This window comes from Cibotium barometz, chromosome 14, assembly GCF_041138505.1.
Source record: "Cibotium barometz isolate CiBa-2024 chromosome 14, ASM4113850v1, whole genome shotgun sequence".
NCBI classification, from domain to species: Eukaryota; Viridiplantae; Streptophyta; class Polypodiopsida; order Cyatheales; family Cibotiaceae; genus Cibotium; species Cibotium barometz.
Window position 1 is genome coordinate 36,278,782 of NC_141059.1, and position 25,076 is coordinate 36,303,857.

Below are 25,076 nucleotides of genomic sequence, written 5' to 3' on the forward strand. Positions count from 1 at the left end.
ACAATGTCTCAATATACTTTGTTTGACACAAAGCAATACCTCCATCACACTGCTTTGTATCCCCAAATAATGATGCAAATGCCCCAAATCTAATATCTCAAAAGAGGCATTCAAACCAGCCTTAAAATCAGCAATATGACTCTCATTTGGTCCTGTGAGCAGCATGTCATCGACATAGAGAGCAATGATAAGATGTACATCATCCATGAAGCTTGCTTTAAACCATATAAAGCCTTTTTCAACCTGCACACACTGTTTTCCTGCCCTCTTTGAACAAAACCACGAGGCTGCGATACATACACCTCCTCATGCGAATCTCCATTCAAGAACGCAGTCTTTATGTCCAACTGATGTACATTCCAACCATTATGAGCTGCCAATGCACAAATGCTACGAATGGTAGTCATACGACAAGTAAGAGCAAAGGTCTTATCAGAATCAATGCCCTTTTCTTGAGCATAACCCTTTGCAACAAGTCTAGCCTTATAGCGATCAACACTGCCATCTGGCTTTTGTTTCAACTTAAAAACCCACTTACATCCAATGACCTTTTTACCAATAGGCAAATCACACAAAGACCATGTACCATTCTTCATTATAGCATCATATTCACTTTGCATTGCAGCCAACCAATTTTTTGATTTTTGTGCATCATCAAATAAAAGAGGTTCTTCCTCTTCACACATACTAGACACAACCAAAGCATAACAATCTGATGCATAAGAGGCATGCTGAAAACCTGAACGAGTACGACTAGACATAGGTGCATCATTTTTACTATCACGCAAGGTTTGCACCAGCCATTTAGGCATACCTCTAGCCTGCTCATTTTCAGCCCTATCCTCATAAATTACATCTTGTAAATCTGCATCAGAAATAGGCTGATCTATGATGTCGTTTGAAATCTGCATATGCTGAATATTTGCCTCATTAGGACTTACATTTGAATTCCCACATGTAAACAGAGGCAACAACGTATCAAATACATCCCGTGAGCTCACACCTGTCTCTTTGGTACATGATAACAAAGGCTGCACAGCATCTTCCACAAAAACAACATTTCGACTAATCAAGATACGCTTTGACTGCGGATGATGCAATCTGTAACCCTTGCTCTCAGCACTGTAACCAACAAAAATGCATTTGACAGCCTTATCATCCAATTTTCTGCGTTGTTGCATAGGCACTAAAGTATAGGCCAAGCAACCAAAGACACGCAAGTGACCAATAGAAGGTTTTCTGCCATGCCAAGCTTCATATGGAGTAATAGACTACAAGGCCTTAGTGGGACACCTGTTGAGTATATATGCAGCACACATGACAGCCTCAAGCCAAAACGCATGTGGCAAAGCTTGGCGCTTGACCATACATCGTGCTATCTCCATAAGTGACCTGTTTTTTCTCTCAGCAACACCATTTTGCTGAGGGGTATACGGCACTGTACATTGGTGTTTTATCCCACGACTAGCCAGAAATGCATCAAACTCTTTAGACATGTACTCCCCCCCTCGATCAGAACGGAGGGTGCCCACATTACAATTGGATACATTTTCAACCATAAGCAAAAACTGTTTGAAGCACAAAAACACTTCAGACTTTGCCTTTAGTGGATATACCCATGCATGCCTTGAGTAATCATCAATGAAAGTCACGAAGTACAAGTGTTTACCAAATGACGGAGTTTGCATAGGCCCACATACATCACTATGTACAAGTTGCAATTTACGAGTGGCCCGCACAGAACCATCCTTTGGAAACGCAGAACGCTGCATTTTGCCCAAAATATAGCCTTCACAAACATGTTTTAATGGTGCCTCAAGAGGGGGCAATGAAGCAACCATATCAAATTTCTGCAAACGCAGCAAACTAGCAAAGTTCAGATGACCAAAACGAGCATCCCGTGGAGCTCACACCTGTCTCTTTGGTACATGATAACAAAGGCTGCACAGCATCTTCCACAAAAACATCACGACTAATCAAGATACGCTTTGACTGCGGATGATATAATTTGTAACCCTTGCTCTTAGCACTGTAACCAACAAAAATGCATTTGACAGCCTTATCATCCAATTTTTTACGTTGTTGCACAGGCACTAAAGCATAGGCCAAGCAACCAAAGACACGCAAGTGACCAATAGAAGGCTTCTTGCCATGCCAAGCTTCGTATGGAGTAACAGACTGCAAGGCCTTAGTGGGACACTTGTTGAGTACATATGTAGCACACATGACAGCCTCAAGCCAAAACGCATGTGGCAAAGCTTGGCTCTTGACCATACATCGTGCCATCTCCATAAGTGACATGTTTTTCCTCTCAACAACACCATTTTGTTGAGGGTATACGGCACTGTACATTTGTGTTTTATCCCACAACTAGCCAAAAATGCATCAAACTCTTTAGACATGTACTCCCCCCCTCGATCAGAACGGAGGGTGCCCACAGTACAACAACTGGATACATTTTCAGTCATAAATAAAAATTGTTTGAAGCACAAAAACACTTCGGACTTGCCTTTAGTGGATATACCCATGCATGCCTTGAGTACTCATCAATGAAAGTCACGAAGTACAAGTGTTTACCAAATGACGGAGTTTGCATAGGCCCACATACATCACTATATACAAGTTGCAATTTACGAGTGGCCCGCACAGAACCATCCTTTGGAAACGCAGAACGCTGCATTTTGCCCAAAATACAGCCTTCACAAACATGTTTCAATGGTGCCTCAAGAGGGGGCAATGAAGCAACCATATCAAATTTTTGCAAACGCAGCAAACTAGCAAAGTTCAGATAACCAAAACGAGCATGCCATAGTTTTGCATCTGAAACTGCCTTTTCATCAGAAACTGCATTTGCTAAATCTTCCACACACTTGTCATAAGAATTGAGCCTATACAGCCCACGAAACAAGGTGCCAGATGCAATAATCGTATCACCAGAAGTCAAATCATGAACAGTACATCTGTCATCCACAAATTTGACTACAAGTCCAAGTCTAGCAAGCGCAGAGACAAACAATAGATTCTTCTTTATCCCTGGCACATACAAAGCATCTGAAAGTGTGAAAGTGCTGCCATTTGCAGTAGTAAGCATAATTTTACCAACGTCCTTCACTGGGTAAGAAGCATTATTGGCACATGTGACAGTATTCCCATTAGAGACAGCCTCAAGACAAGTGAACATATCACGATGCGAGGTAATGTGCTTTGTAGCACCACTGTCAAAATACCATACATTAGAGTCAACAGAAACTGCCAAACATGCATCATGTACAGATGGGTCATACTGGCAATACACGCTAAACGCCCATTCTGTATCCTGCACAACATTTGCAGAATCTGCATTTGTAGAAGCATCCACTATTGTGGCTGCATTTGACTCTTTCTTCTTTGCCTCTTTAGCCTTTAGCTTAGGGCAATTCTTAATGACATGATCAGTTGCCTTACAATAGTTGCACCTGATCTTTTTCTTGCCTTTATCAAGAGCCTTCTCAGACCTATTGTTGCTACCTGTGGAAGGAGAAGAAGTTGCAGACCTACTAATAGGAGAAGAAACAGTGGAAGGGGCTGCCTTACCACTTCTTCTCTACTGGGCAGCAACAAATGCCTGATCAACTGTAGCTGCCTAGCCCTATTTTGCCTGGACTGCGCTTCTTGCAAGAGCTTGTTGACTAAAGTATCATACTTGACAACATCAGGTCTGTCCTCAGTAACAACTCTCCACGTGGAAGCAAAAGTCTGATATGACTCAGGTAACGCATCGAGAACAGTCTGCACAAGAGAATGATCAGGAATAATCTCACCTGCAGAAATCAACTGTTCCTTGAGATCTTTAATCTCAGCAAGAAAAACATTCATGTCATCATCTTCCTGCATAATCTTCGATTCTAGCTCTTTACGCAGGTAAGAGATTTTTGCCTCGTTACGATCTGCATACAAACCAGCTAGAATATCCCAAGTCTGTTTTGCTGTTTTAGCTGAACAAATATGTGGAGTGATGTTACGTTTGACATAAAGTGCAATCAAGGCATGAGCCTGCGCATCTTTACCATCCCAATGAGCTTGTTCAGCAGTGGGTAAAACAGTAGCAACAGTAGAGCTGCTAGAACCTGCAACATCCTCAAACAGATCCTACATCCATAGAACCTGGACGTACATCCATACCCTGCACAATGTTCCACACTCTTTTTGCAACCAAAACATGCTGCATCATGTATGCCCAAAGTGGGTAGTTGCTGTCTCCATCCAATTTGTCATCAGCAGACAACATGCGAAATACATCATTGCTGTTATCAGCCATGGCCACTGACTGAAACTGATGCAAAAGCTACCTGTAATGAAGCAAAGACTGAACAGAAAACAACTCGTGCTATGTAGCACGGTCCACAATAGAATACGTATGCCTGTTTTGTAGAAAATTGCAATGTCAAAATTTTTGCACAAAATGACGAAAACACATGTACAGAACTTGTAATGCAAAAATGGAGCCCGAAACGACCTCAAATGCAATTTCTGAGAACACGGAGCCGTACGGGCCGATCTATAGAGTATAGGGACCTGCAAGCGCTCGTGAAAGCTCACCTCAATCAGAGAACGTGAGTCGGAGGGTGCTAGCGACGTAGCCCTGGGAGCCGATGCCTGCTCTGATACCAATTGTTGGAATTAGGATTGCAGAAAAGCACACAAAGCTTGGAGAAAAAGTAGCAAGAATGCACACAACACACAGTGTATTAGATTGTGTCAATGTACAAAGATAAGTTAGCCCTAGAATAATGGGCGTATCTACAAGCCGGGGGAAAAAACCTCCTAAAGAGGGAAAAAGTACCCCGGCGGTCCTAAGTGTGTTCACACACATCACTGCCTATATATATGGCAACACCCTTTGCTTGCAATTGTGACACTCGTCATTGCACACTCAAGAGGTTTAGCTCAGTGAGAGTGGTTCCATTTCTTCTATAATTCCCTTCATCTTTACATGAGTTGAAAAATTTGTGTAGAGATGATCTATCCCACATTTGTGCAATTTAATATTGCAATAATTTCCTTAGAGCAGAAAGATCCCTGCTCCCTCCGCGTAACGAATTCGGGGGTGCTAGCAGCGGAAGTAGCACTTCTTGCACACGGCAAAGCCTCTCACTCGGAGCCTCGTCCACGGATATCCAGACAAGAGACTAATCCCTCGGTTCTTCCAAAACCGAACCCGAAAAAACTTCCCTCGCCCAGAAAGCACGAGCGATTCCTCCAAGATATTTTTATTCTAACGTAGTCAAGAACGTTAACTAACCAAACTGATCCGACCGAACCCGTAAGTCACATGGTCAGATCAAGGAGAAGACTTGCACTTGGATCATACAGACCAATGCTTTTTTTCTCATCGTCGAGAGGCACAGCCGTTGATTCTTTTCCATAGAACAAGGACTATCCGGGATTTACTTTATCTATCGTACCATAACAGAATTGAGACATTTTAGGGATCCATTAGTCCAGCCTAACCCCATCTAGTTCCATGGGTTAGCCAACCGCCCAACCACTGTAGTGATAGGATCCATTTAAGAATTTGGTTATGTTTTGCCCCGAGTACTAGGGAAAAGAGTTCCCAGGTCCCCTAGCCGGCGCTTCAAGCAAAGTTCAAGATAGTTACACCACTTACACACCCACAATATGAAATTACCTTTTTCACAGATTTAGCTGTCTTTAAAACAATCTTTTAATGAAACCATAGTATCACTGATCATAATTCTCCAAAATATCTAGCTTGAATTCTATTTTTTAATCATTCCTTCATCTACTAGGCATCATTGGCAACCAGAACGCTCACCACTTGTTCACTCAGGGACCTTTTCAATAGTTCCTAGCTCATAGTACCCGAAAATATATTCACTTATAAAAATCCAGATGGACTCTCTGTTGAAGATGAGCAACCAGAACGCTCACCACCTGTTCACTCAGGGACCTTTTCAATAGTTCCTAGCTCATAGTACCCGAAAACTTAGGTCTCCACGACCTTATTCACAAAATGGTCAAAATGCTTCCCCAGCATTCTTGACATAAAACAATCATTTAAAAACAGGTTATAAATACAGTTTCTAACGAACTCTCATCTTTCCACATTGTTCCACATCATTTCTTGTTATTCCACATTCTTTTACATCAATTCACATTGCTTAATTCACATTCAATCATATGTATTCCCATCGTCCATCCATTCTCATCTAGTCACATCATATTACATCTCATCACATCTCATCCATTCACATCTATCCTTATCCATATCACATCACATCACATCTATTCACATTACATCTCATCTATTCACATCTATCCCGATTCACATCACATCACATCACATCCATTTCACATCACATCTCATCCATTCATATCTATATCGATTCACATCACATCACATCTCATTCATTCATATCTATCTCGATTCACATCACATCACATCACATCACATCACATCCACTCACATCTATCCATATCCATATCACATCATATCCATTCACATTGCATCTCATCTATTCACATCTATCTCGATTCACATCACATCCATTTCACATCACATCACATCCATTCACATCACATCTCATCTATTCACATCTATCCATTCATTACATCCATATCACATCACATACATCCCATTCACATTACATCAATTTCACATCTCATTCTCATCCATTTACATCACATCACTTCCTTTCACATATCATTACATCTCAATCTCATCTCATCACATTCACATCCACATCTATTTACATCCCATCCCATCCCATCCACATCCACATCCACATCCACATCCACATCACATCACATCCCATCCACATCTCTTCATATCCATATCCATATCCATTTACATCACATCACATCACATTGACATCTATTTACATCACATGACATCGACATCCATTTACATTACATTCACATCTTATCACATCCACTCACATCTTATCACGTCCACTCACATCCTATCACATTGCATTCACATCTTATTACATTGTACTCTTATCGTATTGACATCGTATTCACAGCGTATTCTCATCGTATTCACATCGTATTCACATCGTATTCTCATCGTATTCACATCGTATTCACATCGTATTCACATTTAGTAATATTTTCTATTTTCGATACCGATGGGACTTTTTCTAAATTTCTGTCAATTGCTTGGTCTAGTCAAAGGTACTTTTTTTCGATGGATATTTTCATATTCTTTCTCAAATTTCTCAAGTGAAATATATTTAATATTCTTTTTTTGAGTAAAAGATTCATGGGATTTATAAAAATCAATTCTACTTATATTTCTCAATAATGCTCAAAATTTCACTTTTGATAAATACTCATAATTTGAATTATGCTAAAAATTTTTCTTTTTTCATTTAATTTCTTGGATCTCAAATATCATGAAAATTCCTCTTTTTGGATTTAAATGATTGAATTTCAATTGTCATGGAAATTTCTCTTTTATCATAAAATAAATTTATCTAAAATTTTTCTCTTTAATAAAAATATCCATTATTTCAAATATGCCAAGAATTTCACTTTTACCATTTAAATGATTGAATTTCAATTGTCATGGAAATTTCTCTTTTATCATTTAATTTTTTTCATGCATAAAATAAATTTATCTATTTTTTAAATTAAATATTTATTATTTTAATATACCAAAATATCTCTTTTTTTATTTAATTACATGGATCTCCATTATCATGAAAATTCTTCTTTTTGCATAAAAATAAAAATATCAAAATATACTTTTTTTAATTAATTATTTATGCATAAATACTAAAAATTAGTTTTTCATGAATTTGATGAAAATTATTCTTTTAGCATAGGATGTCCAATCCTAGAATAGGAAGTTCTCTTTTCACATTATACATAAAAATGAGTTATGTATTAATTTTTAATATTTTTAAAAAGAATAAGACTTTGTAATACAATTATGATAGAATACTATCATTAGACTTAAATCCACTTTATGGAATTTAATTTATAAGTTTATCATAATTTTATTAGCATAAAAGCATAAAAAGCTATTTTTCTAACCTCTAGCTTAATAAGTTTAGAGATTGATTTTGAATTAAGAATTTATCAATGAGAAGCATTCATTTGCTAAAGAATTAGTCATAGGAATGACTTCTTTTAGGGAGAGAGAGATACATAAAAAGTATCATAATTAAGTATAAAAACTAACTTTTTATGATTAATCATTAGAATTCTTATAGAAAGCTTGATTTGCATTGAAAACAATTAATTTGAAACTTCTCAAGCTTGAGAGGGGTTGAGAAGAGAAATCTTTTGAGAATATTAATGAAAACCATGAAATTACTTCTTACCTCTTGATTTGGCTTGCTTCTTTATCTTAGAAGGAAGCTCCCAAAACCAATCAATTGGTTTAGTATGTTGAGAAGAAAGCTCCAAGAGTTGTTGAAGAGAGATAAGCTCTAAGTTTTTCAAAAGTAGAGGATTTTTAAGGGATAATATAATATATCATTATTTTAATATAATACTGGTATAGTATAGTTCATAGATTTTTTTTACAAAAGACTAAGGATCTATTTATAGGTGAGGGAGGTCACTAACCAAGTCTAATTGGATTCTAGAAATTTTTAGGTTTAGTTTGACTCAATTTTTTAGGTTTAGTTTGACTCAATTTGGACTAGTTTGGCTCTCTTTTTGATTTGGTTTGATCCAGGAGAGAAAAATATCATAAATTTTTTTTGAATTAAAAACTCATTCACATGTGTGAATTAGGCATCTACCTCAAGAGTCTCCCTCTCCTTACCAAGGTGTCAAAAATGCATTATTATTTTAAAATATTTTATTTTTTTAGTAATATCTCATAGTTTTGAACTAATAAACCTTGTACTCAGTCAACTCTTCATCTTATGTGAGCATTTACTCATTTTTGGGTATTTTCTTTTATTCTTTGGATTTATCTCATCCCAACACTTGGATTAATCCTATTGGTCCATAGGAACCTTAATTGGACCATAATCCAAAAATTTCTGAAAATCTAGACCCTTAGGCTAAGGTCCCCTTATATCATTTATAATTGATTCCTAATGCACATTGGAAAGTTTATTTTAAACTTTTATTTCAGAGAAAAATCATTTTAGACATTAGGAGGATTTTTATATCTAAAGATATCTCAGTTTTAGATTATCTCTCTCTAGATATTTTCTCTCTAGGTCAAAACAGGGTAAAACAAGATCTTTCTCCTATTTCAGAGGAGAATAATTACAAGAACAGAAGGGGAGGTTCTTATACCTTTACACCTCAAAAGCTGGAGAGAGGAATCTTACAAGAGCACTTGGTTAGGCATTTCCTTAGAGCACTTGGTTAGGAATTCAGAAACCTTGTGGGATCCGTTGCAATCAAAGAATCATAGAGGTGGTCATCTAGATTCACCCTTTTCAATCAACTCGGTCTCTATTCTATCTATATATAGTACATATGTTAAGGGCTCTTGTTTTATTTCAAGGTCTTATTTCACTTTCACTTCAAGGGGTAGGACACTCTTGTGGTTAATGCTAGTCCCCTCTCGTGAAGAAAAGGGTCTAGAGCAATTCTAGTTTCCTCTTGTGGTGGTCAATGTGAGTCCCCTCTATCATGAGGACATGATCTGGATCAATATGTGCATCTCTAGGAGGAGGTAGAGTAGAACTTGATGCACATATAACCAAAGGCCTTGATGGATCCGGTCAAAGAAACTGGGGTTGCTCATAAGTTGTGGGTGCATAAGCTACATCACAAGTATGTGCGGCCATCATGCTATTCACAACTCTTGATAAGTATAGTGGGTGCTTATGTGATCTAATCTGTTCCACTCCATCTTAAGGGTGAACCATATAAATCCTTATAATGTTTGACACGAACACCTTGGGGGCTCGATAAAACATTTTGGGATCTCGTAGGAGTACATAAGATAACATGCAAATTCAATAGAAGTTATTGTTTTATTGGATTTATAGAAAAAGTACATACACAAGGAAAATTTAATTGAAAAAGTGAAGTACATAAGGTAACATGCAAATTAAATAGAAGGGGTTATTGTTTTCATGGATTTATAGGAAAAGTCAAATTAGCAAATTGATTCAATTGCTTCTTCTTATTGGACACCACAATGGTGGATTTGTGATCATATATATAGATTATAATAATTAGATTAAGTGCTACATACCTATACATGTGGATAACCTGGTGATGTTTATGTTTAGGTGGATATTGAGAAAATGTTGTGCATGCTCTTATCCCATTATGAGAAGCATCTATGTTTAAGTAGGTTAGACTCTCGAGCCTTAGTTTGGTGAGTTGATGAGACTTTTTGTGTTTAATTATTTTTTGGAAGGTTTAGCTCAAGCCATATAGGTTAAAATGCAATGTATGTGTTGCGAGGATTAAAGACAACCATTACTCCTCCGACAGTTTCTAGACTAAGGGACAAGGGAGTCACATCGAGCAGAAGAGGTCTTGCACCTTCTCATTCTCCCCTCCACTCATAATTGCAACTTGCACATCGGCGGACACTCATACATTTTTGAGGGCAGCAGAAGTCATTGAGCTTTCCATTTCATGTGCCTAGGCCATCTGGTGTAGCAGGATAGCTACAAACGCGTTGCAGTCAGAAGGAGCACTATAGAGGCTTTCTCTTCTCTCTCAGTCATTTCAACGACTGTCTTCTCTCTCAAGTGTTCATAGCAGGCACTAAGGAATATGGAAAGTAAGTGTAATGAGTGTCAAGAGGTATATCAAAAGGTACAATACTCCTAGAGCACATGCCTTTTATAGTCCAAAGGCCCATGTGTCCTAATCCCATATGTAAACGATACTAAGCCCATGTGCCGAGGCCCATCCCATGTGCATGTGTATCCTAAGAACACTTTGTCACAAACTATTCCCTCCTAACATGATTTCATCCTCAAAATCGAAGGGTGGTCGTGCACAAAACAAATACAAAGGCTATATACAATGAACTAAAAAGATGATCAAGTGGCACCATTGCAGAGCACCAATACCAATACATGGATCTCATGACCCTCGGGATCAAATGAAAAGATAAAGGACTCTTATCAATGATGAGGCTAGTCGGTATCCTTCAGGGTTAAGTCGGGTATCCTCCAGGGTCAAATGGAAAAGATATGAATCCCCCCCCCCCCCCCCCCCCCGAAGATGAAGTAATCCATACAACCACATCCGCTTGGATAAAAGAGAAACCCAAGCCATGTAGACTCCAAAGCAATCGCCCTTGAATCACCTGGATCGAATGGAAAATGTAGAGAGCCAATGTTGATGATGCGGTTGGTCAACCCTCCTGGGTCAAACAGATAGATATGGTGCACTACACGTCACCTTCGTCATCGATGTCACTTCATTTTCTTAACGGATCTTGATCATAGGGCTTCCTCCAATGTATTATCTTCATGGCTCTATGCTCGTTATCATGAGTTGCCACTTGGTGTTGTGAATCACATATCATTTTCCACATTCACACATACCTTTGGCACATCGAGTCTTAGACCTCTACATTCTCATACGTTGACTTCTCGCTATGATGAGGTGGCATACTCGTGCCACGGTTGGATGTTCAAGCTTGCGGGTTTATTGTCTAGTCTCACTGGCAGTATTTTTTGTGATGAGAGGGAGGTTTGTGCTGCTAGATGGTCTAGATGGTCCACAAACGGTGACTTTGTTGCTTCATTGCTTGGTTACCTTAATACAGACGGCATTGTTCGCATGGGACAAGGTTTCTTTCAGCTGCTTACATGAGTGTCCAACACTCTTGAGCCACCATAATTATATTACGGAGGATGCAGACTACACCGACACGGATACTTATCATGATGATGATGCTGTATCACATGATGTATTGTACACACATGATGACATTGATGTATCGCACACACATGCACATGATCATAGTGATATACGTGCACATGATGCTACTGACACATGCACATGATGACGGTGTATGTGATAGTGATGTGTTAGTCAGATCATGTGGTCATTATCTCGAGGGTAGAAATGGCATAACGAGCATACCGAGCGTCAACATTTCTATGCCTATCGTCTTTCCTATGGATCATGTGAACACTCTAGTTGATCATGGTGACATGCTAGAGGATAGTGTACATTTGATTAGTGGTGTATCCATTAGCACACTTGAGGGTAGTGATACTCCGCATACGAGTGACAGAGACACCTATGAGCATAGACCCGAGTTCTTAGTGCCAGATGCATCAGGCTATTCTTTTAGGATTTCTATTTATAGAGATATCGTTGATACGACCACCACTCCTAGTAGTAATAACATTCTTGGTAGCGTTCATGTGTGGATAGAATTCATGTATTTGAGCAGTTAGGTATAGTGCATGAGAGTAGTGATGATTTTTTTGAGGTTAGACCTTGTAGGAGAGGCAAGATTGTGCATATGGATCTAGAGAGTTTTATATTTGATTTAAACATTTTCTTAGATTCAGTGATTAGAGAGGTTGACCTATCTTGGGATATAAATCATACATGGATACCATTAATGGACATAGACCATGATCATGATGATGAATTTAGAGATTGTGAGGATGACATGGTCAATGATTTGATAGATGATGCCACTTTCATATCATGTGTGGATACACTATCAGTATTCAGTGATGATGATGCTTATGAACGATCCTATTGATCATTCTTTTGCTTTTTGGAGGACCACGCATGCAGAGGGTTTCACACATGAGGGCATGTTGTATATTTTGGATGGTGCCCATATACACATTGATATAGTGGATCATGCCTTAGATGATTCAAGCTATGCTATAGTGGATGAGGGAATTGGTTCACATGGGTTCTTCCACAATGCCGACTTTGAGATGTGTTTCTTCGGCTTCCATGATTGTTTGCATGACCTTAGTTTCTTTAGAGCCGGGATATTTATCTTCGGGTGCATCATATGCTACTTGGGATGTAAAGTAGATGATTACATGTGGCATACCATTCAGATGCACTTGTGACATCTCTTGGTCTTGATTTACATGGAATATTCAACATTCCAGTTACGATTTTTGCTTCCATTGGCGGATACCCTGGATGCCAGTTCCATGTTTTAGTCACAAGGATGGGCTTATGAGCTATCCCTCAGACTTGAGCTTTTCTTTTCTCCCGAGAGCTATTGTTACATTGGATTTGAGGATCCGTGATGCATACTACATTTATCCATTTGACCCAGGAGGATTTATACTAGCCTCGTCCTCCTCATTAACATTGGCTTCGTGCATCTTCCATTTGACATGATGTATATCTCTACAAAGTAGAAAGGTCTATCTTGTTTATTTTTGCATGAGTTTTGCAATCTTGCAAGGTCCACCTTGTTTATTTTGGCATAAGTTTTGCAAGGATTTTCTTTAAAAAAAAATATTAGCTTGAAGTGGTGAAACTTTGTGAGTGGAGGGGTAGCATCCCCATGGACCCACTTGAAAAGTTTCACCCTCATCGAACGCCATGCAAGCGTGATGTCCCACACCCAAACCCGTAATGTTTTGCATAGAGGACCCCTTGGGTACTATGCAAAAAGTAACGGAGGTGGCAACACACCATCCTGCCCATTCGACGTTCGATGGTGGTGAAACTTTGCAATTGGAGGTGTAGCAGCCCCATGGATCCTCTCGTAAATTTTCACCCACATCGGACGCCATACGAGTGTAATGTCCCACCCAAATCCATAATTTATTGTAAAGGGGACCCCTTGGGCACTATGCAAAAAATAGTGGGTGGCAACATAGCGTCTTGCCCATATGGCGTCTGATGGTGGTGAAACTTTTCTAGTGGAGGGGTAGCAAGCCCATGGACCCACTCACAAAGTTTCACCCCCATCGAATGCCATACAAGTGTGATGTCCCACCCAAACCCGTGTTTTTTTTTTTGCATAGGGGACCCCTTGGGCACTATGCAAAAAATAATGGGTGGCAACACACACTGTCTTGTCCATCCTGCCCAATGGTGGGTGGTGAAACTTTGCGAGTGGAGAGGTATCAGTCCCATGGACCCACTCATAAAGTTTTAACCTCATCGGAGGCCATATGAGCCCTATGTTCCACCCAAACCCGTGATTTTGTGCATAGGGGACCCCTTGGGCACTACAAAAAAAAGGGAGTGGCAACAGGCAGTCCTGCCCATTCGACATTCGATGGTGGTGAAACTTTGCAAGTGGAGGGTGTCATCCCCATGGACCCGCAAAGTTTCACACCCATCGGATGCCATACGAGCGTGATGTCCCACCCAGACCGGCAATGTTTCGCATAGGGGACCCCTTGGGCACTATGCAAAAAATAGCAGGTGGCAACACACCATCCTGCCCATCTAGCGTCTAATGGTGGTGATAATTTGCAAGTGGAGGGGTAGCATCCCCATGGACCCACTTGCAAAGTTTCACTCACATCGAACGCCATGTGAGTGTGATGTCCCACCTAAATCAGTAATGTTTCGCATAGAGGACCCCTTGGGACACACTGTCCTGCTCATCCAGCGTCTGATGGTGGTGAAACTTTGCGAGTGGAGGGGTAGCAGTCGCATGGACCCACTAGTAATGAATTTTTACCCCATCAGACACTATAGGAGTGTGATGTCCCTTGCATAGGGGACCCCTTGGGCACCATGCAAAAAATTATGGGTGGCAATACACCGTTCTGCCCATCCGGCGTCCAATGGTGGTGAAACTTTGTAAGTGAAGGGTAGCAGTCCCATGGACCCACTTGCAAAGTTTCATCCCCATAGAATGCCATACAAGCTTGATGTCCCACCCAAACTTGTACTTTTTCACATAGGGAACGCCTTGGGCACTATGCGGAAAATAGAGGGTGGCAACACAACGTCCTGCCCATCGGATGAGAACCAATGGTGGTGAAACTTTGGGGAGTGGAGAGGTAGCAATCCTATGGACCCCAATCATATATTTTCACCCTCATCGAATATTGTACGAGCGATGTCCCACCCAAACCCGTAATTTATTGTATAGGGGATCCCTTGGGCACTTTGCAGAAAATGGCGGGTGGCAACACATTGTCCTGCCCATCCGGCATCTGATGGTGGTGAAACTTTGCAAGTGGAGGCGTAACAGCCCCATGGACCCACTCGCAAATTTTCACCCCCATATCGGATGCCATACGAGTGTGACTTTCCACCCAAATCTGTAACTTTTCACATAGGGGACCCCTTGGGCACTATGTAAAAAATAGCAGATGGCAACACACGCTCCCGCCCATCTGGCGTCCAATGGTGGTGAAACTTTGCGAGTGGAGGGGAAATAGACCCATGGACCCAATTGTAAAGTTTCACCCCCATGGGATGCTATACGAGCGTGATGTCCCAGCCAAACTCGTCATGTTTCGCATAGGGGACCCCTTGGGCACTATGGAAACAATAGCTAGGGGAAACACACCCTCTTGCCCATCCAGAATCCACCAATGGTGGTGAAAATTTAGGTGTGGAGGGGTAGCAGCCCCATGGATCCACTCGCAAAGTTTCACCTCCATTGAACGACATACGAGTGTGATGTCCCACCCAAACCCGTAATTTTTTGCATAGGGGACCCCTTGGGCATACGAGCGTGACATCCCACCCAAACCTATAATTTTTTGCATAGGGGACCCCTTGGGAATTATGCCAAAAATAGTGGGTGGCAACACAACCTCCCGCCCATCTAGTGTCTAATGGTGGTGAAACTTTGGGAGTGGAGGGGTAGCAGTCCCATGGACCAACTCACAAAGTTTCACCCCCATGGGATGCCATACGAGCGTGATGTCCTACCCAAACCCATAATGTTTCATATGGGGGATCCCTTGGGCACTATGTAAAAAATAACGGGTGGCAACACACCGTCTTGTCCACCATATTGCATCCAATGGTGGTGAAACTTTGCGAGTGGAGGTGAAGTAGCCCCATGGAACCACTCGCAAAGTTTCACCCCTATCGGACGCCATACGAGCAAGATGTCCCACCCAAACCCATTATTATTTACATAGGGGACCCCTTTGACACTTGCAAAAAATAGTGGCGTTGGCAACACACCCATCTTGCCCATCTGGCATCCAATGGTGGTGGTCAAACATTTGCGAGTGGAGGGGTAGAAGTCCCACGGACCCACTCGTAAAGTTTCACCCCCCAACGGATGCTATACAAGCATGATGTACGCTCAAACCGATAAGTTTTTGCACAGGGGACTCCTTGGATAGTATGCAAAAAATAGGGGGTGGCAACACACCGTCCTGTCCATCTGGCATATGGTGGTGAAAATTTGCGAGTGGAGAGGTAGCAGTCCCATGAACCCACTCGCAAAGTTTCACCCCCATCGCGGATGCCATATAAGCATGATGTCCCAAATAGTGGGCATCACCATACCCTCGTGCCCATCCGGCGTCCGATGGTAGTGAGACTTTGCGAGTGGAGGAGTAGCGGTCCCATGGACCCAGGTTTCAGCCTCATCGGATGCCATACGAGAGTGATGTCCCACCCAAACCCGTAATTTTTCCATAGGGAACCCCTTGGGCACTATCCAAAAAATAGCAGGTTTACACACCCTCTTGCCCATCTGGCATCCAATGGTGGTGAGACTTTTGCGAGTGGAGGGGAAGAAGTTGCATAGACCCACTCGCAAAGTTTCACCCCCATAGGATGCCATACAAGTGTGATGTCTCACCTAAACCCATAATTTTTCGCATAGGGAACCCCTTGGACACTGCAAAAAATAGCGGGTGGCAACATACCCTCCCGCCCATCTAGCATTCGATGGTGGTGGTGAAACTAGAGGGCTAGTAGTAGCAGCATGGACCTAATCGCAAAGTTTCACTTGCATCGGATGCCATACGAGTGTGACGTCCCTCCCACCGCAAAGTTTCAGCCCCAAACCGTTAACAGAAAGATACAAAATATATGGGCATAAATGAAAAGCCAACTCATAATATATATAGGTAGAAGATACAAATTGGGAGAAAGATACAAAATGAAGAGAAGTAGATACTACAAATAAGAGGGAGGAGGCTCTAATATCAATCCATAGACTCTCTAGCTCTAAGGGTCTCCAAGATGCTCACATGCTCGTGCTTGGCTAAGGACCACCGTGGGGGGCCTCCCTTGCTGTTAACTTGCCAAAGCGTGAGTTTCATAGCAAGAACTAGATGAGAGTATATAATCACCTCCTTGCTCTGCTAATACTGCACAAATGCAATGCTTCCCTTGTGCATCTGACCCTGCACATAGTAGTGACCTACAACTATCATGCTGTGGGCATCAAATGAGAATCCATAATCATCAATCGCATCACACTCAAGGGTGCACTTGGGCATAGTGCACCTTAGAATGTAGTAGTCCATCTCCTCCTCATTGCCCTTCTCGACAATGAGATTGCAAAAACATCACCCACTGTCAATCATGATCTGCCCCCTCAGGTAGTGTGAGAGAATCAAGGGTAATGCTCCTCGCTCTGTCCTCAACACCTGATCCAACCAAGGATCAGCCCACTCTCCCATCTTGGACAATGAGTAGTCACCATTGATGCATGGCCCACAAAAGCATGAACGGCACCGTGTGTGAAGATGGTGGGGTCATCAAGCTTTATATATTGATTACTATAATTAAGGACTTTTGTAATCAACCAAGATAAACAAATACTTTCAAGATTCTTCTACCATTACTTTTTGGAGGAGAGTGTAGCCTAAGTGTGCCATCCACTATCGCACAATCTAGAGAAGCACCATCAAGGACACTATTGCCAACACACCAAAAGAACCTCCTCACAATCCTGGCATCTCACTGAGGGGGACAGAAGAGGTAGCACTAGTGGTCAAATGCGCATTGCACCAATCCACTACCTGTTGTGCATCTCAAAAGCGCTCACTGCTGTCACAGTGGAGCTGGTGACATCCGAGGGCGTGTTTGACACACACAACCACACCATTGTGCTCCCCCTTTCCATGCCCTATCGCAAAGAAGCTCCAAATCACCTGGTAGCCTTTCATGCAATGCCAAGAATATAGCCAGTAAAACTGATGAGCACTCTTGAATTGTGCCCCACATCCATGTCACCATATCCACTGCCCTGTCCATGTGACTCCATGCTCCCTCAAAAAGGCATCATGACTATGGAAGCAATGTTGCACAAAGTGGGTGCTATGAGAGCGATCATCACTAATGTAAAAGTGAGACTCTCTAATGATGACTCGCTCCTCTGGGGTGCTTGCTATGCTATCCATTACCGCCATTACATGCCGATAACTAATATGCACCATGATGGCCACCTAGTCAAGCACTCAAGAATGGGAAATGTTAGATTCATAGACAACAATAATATAAAATATCTTGAAGACCTTAAATTGACAATGTCTCAAGGAATACCTGCTCAAAAAAGTAGTACTCTGACTAAATGTCCTGGTACTTGTCGAAGATAGCATTGGCATAGTTTTCGTGCACTAGACCTGGAAAGGGATTTCCCATGAGAAGATGCCTCATGAGCAACACCGGAGGGTAGAGTGGCAAGCACATGGTCGATAATGTCATTAGCATTGCCGAAGTGAGGAGTGTCGGGCAGGAAGGGCATGTACACCACATCGAGGAGGAGTGGCATCAAGGTCGTGCGCTGCACTAGATGGCGGAGTGCTGAGCTCGTAGGTGTCACCCAAGAGAGGTGAGAAAAACTCATGGGGCGTGCGCGAGGTGGAGAGGCATCGGGTAGAGGAGTGGCAAGCTCATGGGAGGCACTTGATAAAGGAGTGGCAAGCTCAGATGGTGCACCCAAAGATGGAGAGGTGCCCAATGGAGGAGTGGCTAGCTCATGGTGGGCAACACCCAAGAGAGAAGTGCCAAACTCAGAGGGCGTGCCAAGAGGTGGAGGGCACCAAAGATAGGAGTGTCCACCTCATGGGTGGCACTTGAGGATGGAGTGACAACCGCATGGGCAAGGTGTAAGGGAGGAGTGGCAAAGGGCTCAAAATAGTGTGGAGAAAGAATTGTGGGAAAATGAGGAGGAGAAGGAGGTGGAGTGGGGTCATGGGGAAGAGATGGAGAATGGATGGGGGGAGGAGATGATGTCTCATCAATTGAACCCGCCGTGTGTTGCAATGCTCGAGCCCTTGCTTTGCGCTCACAATCTCTTCTTCTCCTATCTTCTATGTGAACCCTTTCTTGCTCCTCACATGAATAAGGTGGACCGGTGGATCTTGTTGCCTATTACTTTTTCTACTCCTACAACTTTGTGAACCCATGCTAAGATGTAGGAAAAAAGAGATTAAGCATAAAATTGAAGATAATTAAGATTAAAGTAATATTAGAACAAGATTAACATAAGCTTGTAATGGAGCTATCTCCAAATTTGGTGAAGCTCTAAGAATGATGGAGACTCAAAAAATTGGGCTATATATACCAAGCTAGTTATTTTCATTGGTTAAATTAGATTATGGATAAAATTTGTATTTCTGTTAATTTATCTAATCTTTTTACACATAATGATAAATTTGTGTAAAATATTAAAAAATATTAAAATATAATTACAATTTTTAGAAATGATGAATTAATTAATTATTTTAAGTAAGAAATATTATTTTTTATTTATTTAATAAATAAAATTTATTTGATTAATAAATAATATTAAAATATCTTTAGACCCATTTCTAATATATATTTTAAGTTTTCTTCCAAAAAAATATTTTAATAATATAAAATTTTTAAATGGTAGGAATTTATTTAATTATATAATAATATTAACTTGAATAAATAATATTTATTTGATAAATAAATAAAATTATATTTTTTCTATTTTTGGAGGAAAGTCTTAAAACTATATTACATAAATTTATTTTAAAATTTTTATTAAAAAAATTTAATAATATTTTTTTATTTTTTTCAAAATTAAAATCAAGAAAAATGATGGTGAGGTGGCAGGCATTTTGCCACGTGGTAAAATGTTGTTGACATGGAACCTTCACATGGGCATTCCTTATGCTCAATATTGAGGTGGCAATGCCATGCATGTATATGATGTGCCGCCATGCCATGTAGGCACAGAAAGTCAACCAAGTTGATTATGCTCTGAGATGGCAATATGACATGGACATTCTTGCTTACGTGGAAATGCCATGTATGCATGTGATGTGGCCATGCCATGTAGACTTTAGGGAGTCAACCTTGTTGACTAAGTTGAGGTGGCATGATGAGATGGCAAGATGCTTATGTGGACTCTCCTCCATATGATGTGGCATGTACATGTAGGACTAAGACTATGTTACCATAGCTCAATTGCTTGACAAATGGCATCTCTAGGCGTGGTGAAACACTAAGCCTAATAGGCATCCTTTGTTTTAGACTTTGGGCAGATAAACAATGAAAATTTGATTAAGATGATTGGAAAATGGGCTTCCCTTACTCAAATTCAATCTATTTTTTATTATTAAATTCATCATGACAAGTTCTTTGATCCCCAAGAAATTGAAGTACAATGAGGGTCGTATTCAATTTATATAATTAAATTATTAAACTTCTACAGGTCCTCTAAGAGACTGAGTGAATTTTCTATAGAAGATTAGAAGAAGTTCAACCCTTAAAATTACAATTTGACAATATGGCCACATTCTATACATATTTGTCTAACTTCTCACCGTTGGATTTCAATGATGAGCTTCATATTTGCCAAGATCTTGAATGGAAAATTATATGTTGCTTTATAATATAAAGTGGAGAAAAAATATTTATAAAAAATAGTTAAATACCTAAAAAATTTCAAATAAATCAAGTTAAACTCTATACAATGCATCTTTTCATGTTCGAGCTGGGATGATCATTAGAGTTGGGATGCGGAAGTACTAAGCATTTTATGTGTGACATATACTGCAGTAAAGAAAGTTAGAAAATGTAAATAACGAAACTTCCGTGGAATGAAACAATCCCTAAAGTAAATTGGATTTTCGATCAGGGGGTGCCATTTGAATACCCACTATATGTATAATGTGTCCCAAACACCATGCCACTAAATTTCAAACATAACCACGTGAGATTGGACCTTTAAGTTGTGAAGATATCTGTTTTCAGGCTACCTTCAGGGTGACCAACTGTCAAAAGTGGTGCCCCTTATCTTGCAACACTATATATATATATGTGTGTGTATGTATACATACAAACATACATATATACATATGTATGTGCGTATGTGTATATATATATATATACATACACACATACATACATACATATATATATACACACATACATATACACACACATACAATGATGTAGAAGAAATGCAAACCAACAATGAGTGCATATCTCATTGGAAGGAAAGATTTTTGCTTTGTAGAGAACAAAGCAACGGTGAATGAGGTCTTAGTCACTTGGCGATAGATGAGGGTTGCATCAGTAATTTTTTTTGGAGCCACTGACGCCGCCACTTTGGCTGGATTTTCATGGTGGGGGTAGGTGGCAGCGTCAAGGCACTCTTAGCCACCCACAAGTAGGGATTGGATGCTCCTGACATCCGCTTGGAGGATATGGCGATGGGAAGTTGGAGAGGTTGTGGAAGTGTTGCTGAGCACTTTCGTTCGGCATGTTGTGTGTGCAGGTGCGCTTGGTTGAGTTGCTCTTTAAGCTCTTTGGCCTTGTGCATGAGTACCTCCACTTTAGCACCGTGCTTTTCATCCCATGCCTTCTGGTGGGGCAAGAGTGGCCTCCTCCAATTGAAAGACAAATTCCTAGCTCACTCGGTGGTCTACCTTTTCTTGCGAGGGGGGTCTTTTTAAAGATTTTTTAATTAAATTTTTGTTTGTTTTTTTGTTGCAAGGGAAGGGGCAGGTGGGGCTACATGGGAGGAAGGTAGGTGGGAGGGAGGGAGAAGGGGGGAAGAGAGAGAGGAGGGCAGAGCGGGTGGGGGCGGCGAGTGGGTGTGTGGAGGAGGGAAGAGGGGCAGGGGTGAGTAGGGGAGAGGAGAGGGGGAGGGGTGGGGGCATGGGCGTGGAGAGGAGCCGAGTATTATATGCACATTATATGTGCATATACTAGGAGGTTAACCCACATTAGGCTTGTGAGCATAGGAGCATGGGAACAAGCTCTAGTGGAGCATGGGTTAGGACTAACCTTAAGGTTAGGGTCAGGCATCCAAGGGTCACACATGGGAAATGGAGAGTCAAGAGTCACTTGAGGGCCCTTCTATATAATAGGGGCATGGGGGGCACACTCATGGGATGTTCTCTTGTGTAGAGGATTGTCTCTACATTCTTGCCATTTCATACTAGAGCTGAGTGTTGTTGGATTGGAGTCATACCTCTTGGTGGTATAGGTCATCAAGGTTAAGATATGAGGTACTTTATTATAATTCATGTGTTCATCCCTTAGGCTCGGGGGTGGTTGGGTGGATGAGAGTATGCTTGATTTATGTATGTTGATTATCTAGAGAGATCTTAGGGTTTTAACACCGAGGGGGTGGGGGCAGGTAGGGGAGAGGAGAGGGGGCGGGGGTGGGTAGGGGATAGGAGAGGGGGAGGGGAAAGGGGGCGGGGGCTTGTGGGTGAGGATAGGAGAGGAGGCGGGTAGGGTAGGGGAGAGGAGAGGAGGAGGGTAGGGGAGGGGAAAGGGGGCAGGGGATTGTGGGTGAGTGGGAGGGAGGGAGTGAGAGGAATTAAGGTGATGAAATAGTCATCATCCCTCAAAGGAACCAAGATCCACTCAATGATTGTGATTGTTGTTGACCTGTATTTTGTGCAACCACTTGCTTATGTATATCAACCACCCCAACAGAGTGTTTTTCAATAGCATGCGAACTTCTCATCTTATCAAACACAACATCCCTGCTTACCCTCATTTCACGTGTGACAGGGTTATAGCATGCGTATCACTCTTGCTCAACTGAGTAGCATACCAACTACTCATCTCATCAAACTGTACATATGCTATACATCAATTATGTGTACATATGCTATACAATTAAACACCTTCAAATGTGTACATACACTATACATCTAAACAAGTTGATTATCGATCAACAAGAGATGTGCGTATAAAGTTATGTGGCGACTAAGTGGCAGTGAAGTGGATGTGTTGGCTGCATTTGACGATGTTATTCATGATGGTGTTGATGTGGTCTCTCTCCATGGGAGTATTTGGCAACTACTTGTTCACAGATGGCATTGCCATTGGGTCCTATCATGCCATGAAACATGGAATCCTGGTCTCTTATGCAATAGGAAATGATGGTCCAGGATTAGCTATTGGTGTCAATGTGGCACCTTGGGTGATTTCTGTGGGAGCAAGCTTCATTGATCTCCAATTTATATCAAATGTGGTGCTTGGAAACAATAAAACTCTACAGGTATGTTCAAAATCTACATGTGTTTTTACCCAGTTTTTGCACATGATGGTGGATCTAATACATACATTACTACATGCATTGTTCCTTGAAATATGCCCCCCTTGAAAACTTTACTTATATACCCTTCTTACCATATATCCAAGGGTTTTTGTAGTAAAAGGCCTCTTAGCCATTGCATATAGATGATGTTCATCCTCATAATGGGCACCCACATGTTACACATAATATAGATAAATCCTCATTATGTGTAACATGTGCACCCACATGTTACACGTAATATAGATAAGTCCTTGTAATGTGCACCCACACGTTACACACAATAGATAAATGAAGTACCCCTTGATGGTATGGTCACCTCCTTACTCATTGCAAGTTGTATAGGTCCCTTGTGGATGTATGTTAACCATTTGTGGTCGATCCTTGTAGGGAAAAGCCATCAACACCAAGGTGCCCAATGGCACATATCCTCTCATATATGCTGCAGATGCTAGCTTGAATGGATTTGCACGGTAAAGATCATATTGACACTTTAGTTATATTTTGTGGCATTGGTGCAATTATAGTGCATCAATTACCCTTCCTTATTATGTCATTTCAATCGAAATTTTTTCTCTCATCACAGTTCTTGTAGCACGAATTCTTTGGATGCTACGAAAGTGAAGGGAAAGATAGTTTTATGTGACAACGGTGACAATGATGAAGACATAAGTGTTCTATCTGCGTTGGAGGTGTTGGCATGGTGATCATAGATGATTCTGACAAAGATGTTGCTTTCTCTTTTGGTGTCCCACTAGCTTGATTAGTGACGAGGATCAAATTTTATATTGACTTTTCAAGGTACAAGAATTTTCTTTATGATTCAATCATGTTCTATAAAACTTTTCTTGTGACCTTATCATATTATAAATTATTTGTCTAGGGATCCTATTGGTCAGATTCTTCCAACTTCAGCGCCCATGGACTTGGCCTCTCATGACAACGTTTTCCTCTCGAGGTCCAAATCCAATGATTTTTCAAGTGATGAAGGTAGACATACTAGACTAATTATTTTGCATTTTGATTTTTATGTATGGATGGGAAGGCATGGAACTCCTTCAAACTTTGGTGGTACTTTTCAAAGTAAGGTCATATTATTACTAAGTTAGCCAAAGAAAAGAAATGTTTAAGTGTACTTTGGCCATAAAATGCTAATTACAATTAGAGAAAAAAGGAAACATCTAAATCTGACTCAAAAAAGGGTGCTAATAATAAAAACGTAAGACTTAAAATAACCGGTATATGGAGGGTTTATGCATGTACCTTGAAAGGTGTTATAAAAAGGGTTAGCATTACCTAGATTAAATACAAGTGTAAGATTCCTCCCCAGCCTTCGAGGTATAAAGGAGTAAGAATCTCCCTTTCTGATCTTATAATTATTCCCTCTCTAAAATAAAAGAAAGTTTCTGTTTAAAAAAAGGAAGACCCTTTTCCTAGAATACTTCTCAGGAGTCCCACCTTTTAAGGATTTAGAACAATGAGTTCAGAAGTGAGAATCGGTGTTTTGGATATCAAGGTTTTGGTTTCATTCGAGTACGGCTCAAAAGAAGTTCATAAACTCTTGGGGAGTATAAGAAGTTATCCCCCAGATATTGTGACCCTTATATCTGAATTCAATATGAAAGTAGGTGACTTAGCCTACAAGCTTCTTTTATCTCCTCATCTCAAAATTTTTAATGCCTTCTATAGAAAAATGTGTCAAACACAAATCATG